Source organism: Hyla sarda, chromosome 3, assembly GCF_029499605.1.
Source record: "Hyla sarda isolate aHylSar1 chromosome 3, aHylSar1.hap1, whole genome shotgun sequence".
Taxonomy (NCBI): domain Eukaryota; kingdom Metazoa; phylum Chordata; class Amphibia; order Anura; family Hylidae; genus Hyla; species Hyla sarda.
The window spans coordinates 191783779-191794254 of NC_079191.1; positions in this window are offsets into that span (position 1 = coordinate 191783779).

Here is a 10476-nt window from a genome sequence, read left to right on the forward strand (position 1 = left end):
TGCTCAGGTTTGACATTTGGAAACTTGGCTTGACTTCCAGCTGACTGTCAGGGATGGGAGGGGGAGTGAGGAGGCCATCCAGCCCTGAGCACTTCAAAGGCTTGGGGACGCCTCTTATACACTTGGCAGCAGAAAATAAAAGTATTTTTCTACATTATGGAAGCATATATACATATATATATATATATATATATATATATATATATATATACCATGGGTTTTCTTGCCCTTCCAGCTATCTAACAGTGTCAGTAATTTGAAATGTGATTTGTAGCTGTCAGAATAATTTTGACGTGTAGATATCAGATCCCACAAAAACAAAAATGAATGTTACTCAGTACCTAATCCTGACCATGTACATCTAATTTTTATACATCTGTTACCTATATTTTTTATTAAAAATACCTCTTTTCATTAGCTCATAGTGTTAGAAATCCTCTCAGGGGAAGGGGGCATGTCCCTCAATGTGGTGGGAGGTGATTGGTGTGTCTGCTCATGCAGCCATGTCCATGAATCATCTCTTGTCCGTGACTCATGGTCAAGCCTAATGCTGTTGCAGGACTGGTTAGTCTCCCAGAAGGTATGAGGACCCCTAGAGGTGGGACTTTCAGTGACCATTGTCTTTATTAAATATTCAAAAAAAATGTAAACAACCATATTATAAAAGGTCTTTAATTTTCATCAGTAACAACACATAAAACGTTTTTGGATCTGACAGTGACCATTTAAAATCCATTGCAGCGCCTTCAGAGTTGTTGAACAAGGTGTTATAGGGGCCACAGTGCATACAGCCTAAGGGGGAACTCTGCAGCTCAGCGTTTGGAGCAAACTATTCCGAACGCCGGTGCCGGGAGCTTGCGGTGTCATAGCACCGCCCCCTTATGATATAACGCCCAACCCCCTCAATGCAAGTCTATGGGAGTGGGCTTTCACACCCCCTCCCATAGACTTGCATTGAGGAGCTATGACGTTACAAGCTCCCAGCGTTCAGAACAGTTTGTTCCAAACGCTGAGCAGCAGAGTACCCCTTTAAGCCTGGTGATGACTATTAAAGAAAAGAAGCATATATCAGCAGATCCTTTGGTTTATTTCATTTTATTTAACAAGAGTTTAATAATATTAACTTAAATGTTCATTCAGCCTTTGCGCCCACTATGCCAAGTTATAATACTGTGTTACATCCTTCTATTACCTCTGTGCTCCATTTTTATACACAGGACCCACACCCAGAAGTGTAGTGCAAATCTTTTTGTGTTACTGTTGTCTCTGACTTTTCCCTGCATTCCATGTGGCCAGAGACAATATGTCATAAGTCACTTGGTCTCCAGGGGAGTGTGACTATGATGCATAGGGTCAGTGTATAGCAGAATGGAAGGGGTTTACTGAAGTAATGCTATTTGCCCACCCACTGCAGCATAGCCATGCCCATTGGAGACCATGTGACTTATGATATATTGTCTCTGGCTGCAAAGAATGCTGAGAAAAGTCAGAGACAACAACAACGGTAACTTGGCATCATGGACTCAAAGAATGAAGAAAAAAAATTCTGGAATTCCCCTTTAATGTTGCAGTAGTTTTAAAGTTATGGCTGAGATAAATAGCTAGATAGATAGATAGTCCAACAAAAAGGCAGTGACACTCCAGTTCAGTGAAAAAACGGGTCTTTATTAACCCCAATGTGCAAAAACATTTCGACTGTCTCCCACCATAGCGTGAGACTGTTGAAACATCATTGCACATTGGGGTGAATAAAGACCCTTTTTTTCACTAAATTGGAGTGCCACTGCCTTTTTTTCATTGGACTGTGTATATGGGTTCCTGGACTGGGACCCGGGCGATTTGGCACCTGGGCACTATTAAATTGGGTGTGCTACTTTCCTTTTATGAATAGATAGATAAATAAATAGATAGATAAAAGGAATATCCGCAGCACACGATTCCATAAAAAACTGTGAAATGTATTCAATAGAAAATTGAGTGTCCACAAGTTCTGCCAGCATTGTGTCTGATGTTTTTGCAGCTTGATCTTGTTTTAACTTCTATCAAGCCCATTGTCTTAGACACAATCATAATTCTAAGTGTAATTTGCAGTGCAGTGAGTTTCTCTGCTTTCATCCCTTCATCTCTAACAAAGAAACATTATTTGTTGCAGATATAAAACAAGCTGACAAGTTGTAGTGTGCTATCAATTTAGATCAAAACAGTCTTTATGTTGTGAGCACTTTTTGACAGTATCCATCATTCCTATAGGCATATTTAAGGGTTTGTGGTAAGCACTGAAAGAGAACCATGCACAGTACACACATGCATCGTAATAGGATAGTTATTAAAATACTAGAGCCCAAAGAATGAAGATCCCTTCAGTAATAGGATTGGGCTTTACCTCTGTAACCTCAGGATCAGGCTATGTTTACATGTCAGAACTTCTGTTTGGAATTCCGCATTGGAAATCGCACGGAGAATCCGCAGCAGCAGATTATCATTGATTAAAATGGAGTTCTGCTGCACTGTGCACATGGCAGAATTTCCACAGCAGATGTTTCTGGCACAGAAATTCCGATTCAGATGTCTGCAGGAAGAATGGTCGTGTCAATTCTTTCTGCGCACTCCACACGGAATGCTGTTACATGATGCGCTCCGGTCGCACACACTGGCCGTGTGCGAATGGTCTTGTTACCTGCTGCTGCCTGTGTGGCTGGGACTCGCATCACGGGATGTGCCCGCATGCGAGCCCCAGTCCGTCACTCACCTGGTGCTTCTCCTTCCCCCGCCTCTGCCTCTCTGCTCCGGCACGTGTGTCCCCGTCCTCTAGGGTGCGCTGGAACTATAAGATTTAAATGTGGCTCATTGATAAATTCCTCCACCCTCCTCTCTTCCCTGCCGGATCTTTGTTGCCTTTTGCCTGAGAGAAAGCATTCCTGAGAGTTGCCTTGCCATGTATCTGATCCTTTGCTCTGTGACTTGACCTTGCTCCTCTGCCACCTGCCTACTGACCTCCTGCTACGTCCTGACTATGCTACTTTGCCACCTGAACTGACCTTCTGCTATCCTGACTATGAGCTGCCTTATCCCTCCTGTGTCTCACATCTCCTCAGCCACCTGTGGGGTCGAGCCGTGCAAAGGGTAGCTACCTGGGTGCCGCCTGCCGCAGCAAGTCCATCCTGCTTTGCGGCGGGCTCTGGTGAAAACCAGTGTCACCTTAGACTCCGCTCCCTAGTATGGTCTGAGTCATCTGCCACACAGGACCAGAGGATCCACATCCACCGGTGTTCCTGTCTTCTGAAACGTGAGTGGTACTGTAAGATCCGGCCATGGATCCCCCTGAGGTACCCCTGCCTGAAGTCGCAGATCCTCCCTCCATTGTGGTACGTCAGTGTCTGCAATTGGCGCGACAGGCGCAACAACTTACCCAACTGTCTGCTATGATACAACAGCTTTTGGCCTTACAACAGCAGCAGCAACTGCATCCTGTCCCACTTCCTCCTCCAGCTCCTGCAGTGTCTTCTGGCTCCCAGCTATGTCTACCATTACCCTCTAAATATGACAGTGATTCCAAGTTATGCAGAGTCTCCGTTACTCAGTGCTCCATTCATTTGGAGCTCATGTCTAAACTGGTTCTGACGGAACGTGCTAAGGTGGCCTTTGTTATTAGCCTACTGTCCGGAAAAGCCCTGGCCTGGGCTACACCCCTTTGGGACTGTGTGATCCGGTAGCTTCCAACTTGCCAGCTTTTCTGGCAGAATTTTGCTGTGTCTTTGAGGGACCAGCACATGCCTCTTCTTCTGAGACAGCTTTGCTGAACCTCTGTCAAGGGAATTCTTTTGTTGGTGACTACTCGGTTCAATTCCGCACTCTAGCCCCAGAACTTGCATGGAATGATGAGGCCTTGTGTGTCACATTCAAAAAAGGACTGTCAAGCAGGATTAAATATGCCCTGGCTGCATGTGATCCTCCATCTTCTCTGACTGAACTTATCCACCTGGCCACACATGTGCTTTTTTCTGAGAGGCAGGAAGATCTGCGCTTAGAGAGGGAACCTGCTCGAACACGGAGATATCCTCGCCTGGCACCCGTGTTTCAACATCCACCAGTTTCCTGCGCCTCTTGCCGAAGAGGCTATGCAAGTGGATCGTTCCCATCTTAGGCAACAGGAGAGATCACGACGACGCAGTGAGAATTTGTGTTTGTAATGTGCTAGCCCAGTGCACTTCCTCAAAGTCTGTTCTGTTCATCAACAGTATCTGGGAAAACCCTCGCACCTAGGGCACATAGGAGTGGAGTCCCTAGATGTGAATACCACCTCTCCTCGCTTGACCATTTCTGTACAAGTCTTCACTTCTGCCATGTCTTCCTTTAGCGCTACAGCTTTTTTGAATTCTGGATCTGCAGACCTTATTGATGCTTCTTTAGTCCACAAATATCATCTTCCTGTTACTCGGCTTGCCAAGCCTTTGTTCATCTCCTCTGTTAATGGACACATTTTGGACTGTAAGGTGCTATTCCGTACTGAGCCTCTCGTCATGCAAGTGGGTGTCTTGCATAAAGAAAATATTGAATTCTATGTACTGCCTCACTGTACTTCTGAGCTTCTTCTTGGCCTTCCTTAGCGCCGATGTCACTCTCCGCAACTAGATTGGAGAACTGGAGAAATTATTCGCTAGGGACAGTTCTGTCAAAATCTATGTTTCAGTCCAGTCCAGCCTAAAGTTGTTTCTCGTCCTCCTCCTTTGCCTGGTCTGCCTCCACCTTACCAAGATTTCTCTGACGTATTCTGCAAGAAACACATCCACATCGTCCTTACGACTGCCCTATAGATCTTCTGCCTGGTACAACTCCTCCTCGTGGAAGGATATACCCTCAATCGGTTCCTGAGACCAAAGCCATGGAGAATCTCCAAAAGGGATTTATCCGTAAGTCCTCTTCTCCTGCTGGAGCTGGTTTCTTTTTTGTTGGGAAGAATGATGGCTCACTCCATCCCTGCATTGACTACAGGGGTCTTAACAAAATCACGGTGAAGAACCCTTACCCTCTACCTCTTATCTCAGAACTTTTTGACCGTCTATGTGGTGCCAAGGTCTTCTCCAAGTTGGACTTACGTGGAGTGTATAACCTCATTCATATGCGAAAGGGAGATGAATGGAAAATGTCCTTCAATACTCATGACGGACATTTTGAGTATCTCGTAATGCCTTTTGGTCTCTGCAATGCTCCAGACGTTTTTCAAGAGTTTGGCAATTATATCTTCTGTGATCTTCTCTACACCTGTGTTGTCGTATACCTAGATGACATCCTAATCTTCTCTTCCAACTTAGAGGAGCTCATATTCGTCTGGTTCTTCAATGATTACAGAAGAATCATCTCTATACCAAACTGGAGAAATGCCTGTTCGAGAAGTCTAGTCTTCCGTTTCTCAGCTACATTGTCTCTAATCGGGGCCTGCAGATGGATCCAGATAAATTGTCTGCAGTGGCCTCATCCTTCGGGCCTACGTACTAATCAATGCTTTCTGGGATTTGCTAACTATTATCGTCAATTTATCCCACATTTTTCGTCCTTGGTTTCTCCAATTGTGGCTCTCACGAAGAAGGCTTCTAATCCTAAATCTTGGCCTCAAGAGGCTGAAGAGGCTTTCTCCCATTTAAAGTATGCATTTGCCTCTGCTCCCATGCTTACAAGAGCTGATCCGGATAGGCCCTTTGCTTTGGAGGTTGATCCCTCATCTATTGGAGCGGATTCCGTTCTTACTCAGAAAAACGCCAAGGGCAAGACTGTTACTTGGGGGTTCTTCTCCAAGACATTCTCTCATGCTGAGAAGAATTACGCCATTGGAGATCGTGAACTCCTCGCTATCAAGCTAGCTTTGGAGGAATGGTGACATTTATTGGAAGGTTCTTCTCATCCAGTCAGTATCTACCCTGACCATAAGAATCTTCTATACCTTCAGTCTTCCACCGTTTGAACCCCCGCCAGGCAAGGTGGTCTCTGTTCTTTTCTAGGTTCAACTTCTTCATCCACTTCCTTCCAGCAGACAAGAACATCAGAGCAGATGCTCTCTCCAGGTCCTCTGACGCCATTGGTTTGTGCTCCACGCCTGGGCATATTATTCCTCCTGACTATTTGATTCCTGCCGCTCCTGCTGAAATTGAGCAAGCTCCTCCGGGAAAATCCTTTGTGTCCGCCAGATTGAGACGCAAGGTACTGAAATGGGTTTATTCTTCCTTGACAGCAGGACATCCTGGAATACACAAGACTCTACTTCTAATCTCCCAACATTACTGGTGGCCCCATCTTGAACATGATGTTTCTGATTTTGTTCATTCCTGTGCTTTGACAAAACCCCTTGATAGAGACCTGCAGGACTCTTACAGCCTTTACCCATTCCAGAGACTCCCTGGTCCCATATTGCCATGGATTTCATTACTGATTTGCCACCATCTCATTAAAACACTGTCACTTGGGTCGTTGTAGATCGGTTTTCCAAGATGGCTCATTTCATTCCTCTACCAGGTCTTCCTTCTGCTCCACAGTTGGTAAAGTCCTTCTTGCTGCATGTCTTTCATTTACATGGTCTTCATCAGCATATCGTTTCAGATCGTGGTTTGCAGTTTGTCTCTAAGTTCAGGTGAGCCCTTTGTAACCGTCTGGACATCCTGCTGGACTTCTCCTCGGCCTACCACCCTCAGTCCAACGGTCAGGTGGAGAGGTTAATCAAGTCCTTGAGACTTATCTACTTATCTTTGGCATTTTGTTTCAGCTCGCCAAGACGATTGGGTCGACCTTCCCCGCTGGCCTGAATTCTCTTATAATCATAAGGATTCCAAGTCCACGAGATCGTCTCCCTTCTTTGTTGTCTACAGACTCCATCTCCGTTCTCCTCTTCCGCTCCCAGTTTCCTCCGGAGTGCCTGCTGTTGATGAGCTGGTTCATGACTTCTCCACAATCTGGCAACAGACCCGACAGTTGTTATCCCAGGCATCTTCATGTATGAAGGCGCAAGATGATAAAAGTAGAAGATCTCCTCCATCCTTCTCTCCTGGTGACATGGTGTGGCTTCCATCCAAATACCTCCGCTTCAAGATCCCCTATCCAGTTTCTACAAAAAGTCCCCCTGGCTATTTCCAATTCCTTCCATGTCTCTCTTCAAGCCTCTTGTCATAAACCGGTTTTCTCAGAAGAATCTTGTCCCCACACCTGTCTCCGGCTCTTCTGACATCTTCAAGTTTAAAGAGATTCTTGCTACAAAAACCGTGAGAGGTAAACTATTTTTTTTGGTTGACTGGGAGGGTTACGGTCCTGAGGAGAGATCTTGGTAGCCTGAGGAAAATATCCTATTTTCTGATTCATAAAAGGAGGGGGAAACCAAAGGGGGCGTACTGTTACATTATGCACTCCGACCGCGAATGGCCTCACTACCTGCTGCTGCCGGTGGGGCTGGGACTCGCATCACGGCACGCGCCTGCATGCGAGCCCCAGTCCGTCACTCACGTGGTGCTTCTCCTGCCCCCGCCTCTGCCTCTCTGCTCTGGCACGTGTGTACCCATCCTATAGGGCACGCACGCCTGAACATTAAAATTTAAAGGGCCAGTGCGCTCATTAGTGTAATTCCATTGTGGCTCATTGATAAATTACTCCACCCTCCTCCCTTCCTTGTGCCTCAGAGAAAGCATTTCTGAGTATTGCCTTGCCGTGTATCTGATCCTTTGCTCTGTAACTTGAACTTGCTCCTCTGCCGCCTGCCTATTGACCTCCTGCTAGGTCCTTACTTTGCTACTGTGCCGCCTGCCTTGACCTTCTGCTATCCTGACTACGAGCTGCCTTATCTCTCCTAAGCCTAGCATCTCCTTAGCCGCCTGTGTGGTCGAGCAGTGTTAGGGGTAGCGACCTGGGTGCCGCCTGACGCAGCAAGTCCGTCCCGCTTTGCGGCGGGCTCTGGTGAAAACCAGCGGCACCTTAGATTCCGCTTCCTGGTACGCTCCACATCCACCAGAGTTCCTGTCTTCTGAAATGTGAGTGTTACAAATGCATTGCTGTCTACAAGAAGGCGCATTCCCATGCGGTCCTAGTGATGGCAGACATGTTGGCGCCCACAGTTTGCAACATTTTAAAAAGTGAACATAGTCTAAGGGTTCATGCACATGACCTTATTACAGCTCTAGCCATTGTATTTATTATTTTTATTTTATTTTATTTATTTATATAGCGCCTACAGATTCCGCAGCGCTTACAATTACGGGGTACAAACAAAGACAAGTATTGTATGATACTCTTGCTGAAATGTTGATAAATCTCATGTTGATAGACATCTATCATATGACAGAATAACCACATATTTCCCATTTATGGGAGTGGGAGTAAAAAAAATTAACTATGCCTTTGGTGTATTTAAACTTTGCAGAAGCCATAAATTTCTAAAATATTGTAATGAGATGCTTTTCTATAGAAATCGAAACAGGTGAGCATACCTTTCTTCAGCCTGAGACTAGCTTAATGTAAACAGTATTCCCTGAAAAACCCCTTTAGAGTCTATTCACACGGCAGAATTTCTGCACAAATTAAAGCCCTAAAATTAAAGCCCAATACACTTCTATGGGATCCTGCACTCCCAATCACACTTCTGAATTTCCCCATGTGGATTCCGCACGTATTCTGTACAAAATCCGCACAAGCCAGAAACACCCCAAATGAATGCAGAAGCGGAATTGGTGCGGATGTGCGGAAATCCTGCCATGTGAATAGACCATTACTGTTACGCCGAGCGCTCCGGCTCCTCCTCCTCCTCTGGAGGCGTATCCTGCCCTGTAGCCCTGTGGGTCGGCAGCTCTGTTGTGCCCGGCGGGGATGTGATCCGCCTAGCGGGACGTGCCTGCTCGCGGATCGCAACCCGTCCCACTCACCTGTCCCGATCTCCTGCTGGGTCCCGTTGCATGCGGCCCCGCTCTCTAGGGCGCGCACGCGCTGGGGGCTCTCAGATTTAAAGGGCCAGTGCACCGCTAATTGGTGCCTGGCCCAATCTTCCTAATTAGCTCGCACCTGCTCCATGTGAATAAAAAACCACTTCCCCTTCCTGTCCTTGCCGGATCTTGTTGCCTTAGTGCCCTGTGAAAGCGTTTAGTGTGTTCCCAAGCCTGTGTACCCAGACCTTCTGCTGTTGCCCCTGACTACGACTCTTGCTGCCTGCCCTGACCTTCTGCTACGTCCGACCTTGCTCTTGCCTTGTCCCTGTGTACCGCGCCAGTCTCAGCTGTCAGTTGGGGTTGAGTCGCTATCGGGTGGAACGACCTGGGCGTTACCTGCCACTGCAAGTCCATCCCGCTTTGCGGCGGGCTCTGGTGAAAACCAGTAACCCCTTAAACTTCGTTCCCCTGGTAAGGCCCACGCCATCACCCCAATGACACAGAGCATTTACCTCCAGTGTCCTCGCTGCATACCTGTCCGGATCCTGACAGTAAATCCGGCCATGGATCCCGCTGAGGTCCCACTGCCTAGTGTCGCTGACCTAACCACGGTGATCGACCAGCAATCACAACAGATCGCGCAACAAGGACAGCAGCTGACTCAACTGACCATTATGCTGCAACAGCTTCTGCCGCAACTACAGCAATCATCTCCTCCGCCAGCTCCTGCATCTCCTCCGCAGCGAGTGGCTGCTCCCAGCTTCCGCCTGTCTCTACCGGACAAGTTTGATGGGGACTCTAAACAGTGCCGTGGATTCCTGTTCCAGTGTACCCTACACCTGGAGATGATGTCGGACCAATTCCCTACTGAACGATCTAAGGTGGCTTTCGTGGTCTCCTGTCTGGAAAGGCCTTGTCATGGGCCACACCGCTCTGGGACCGCAATGATCCCGCCACTGCTACTATCCAGTCTTTCTTCTCAGAAGTACGTAGTGTCTTTGAGGAGCCAGCCCTGGCCTTCTCAGCCGAGACTGCTTTGCTGAACCTCATCCAAGGGAGTTCTTCTGTGGGCGAATACGCCATCCAGTTCCGTACCCTCGCCTCTGAGCTATCCTGGAACAATGAGGCCCTCTGCGCGACCTTCAAGAAAGGCTTATCCAGTAACATCAAAATGTCCTGGCCGCACGAGAAATTCCTGCAAATCTGTCCGAACTTATCCATTTGGCCACCCGCATCGACATGCGTCTCTCGGAAAGACGCCAGGAACTTCGACACAAAAAGGATCTTGTTCGCACCAGGCGATTTCTCTCCCCGGCTCCTCTCTTCCAAAGTCCTTTGCAATCTGTTCCTGTGCCTTCCGCCGAGGAGGCTATGCAAGTGGATCGGTCACGCCTGACCCTACAAGAGAGGACTCGCCGCCGTAATGAGAATCTGTGCCTGTACTGTGCTAGTACCGAGCACTTCCTAAAAGACTGTCCTATCCGCCCTCCGCATCAGGAGAAACGCACTCACTTACTTCACAAGGGTGAGATGACTCTTGGTGTGAATTCTGCCTCTCCACGTCTGACTGTACCTGTGCGGA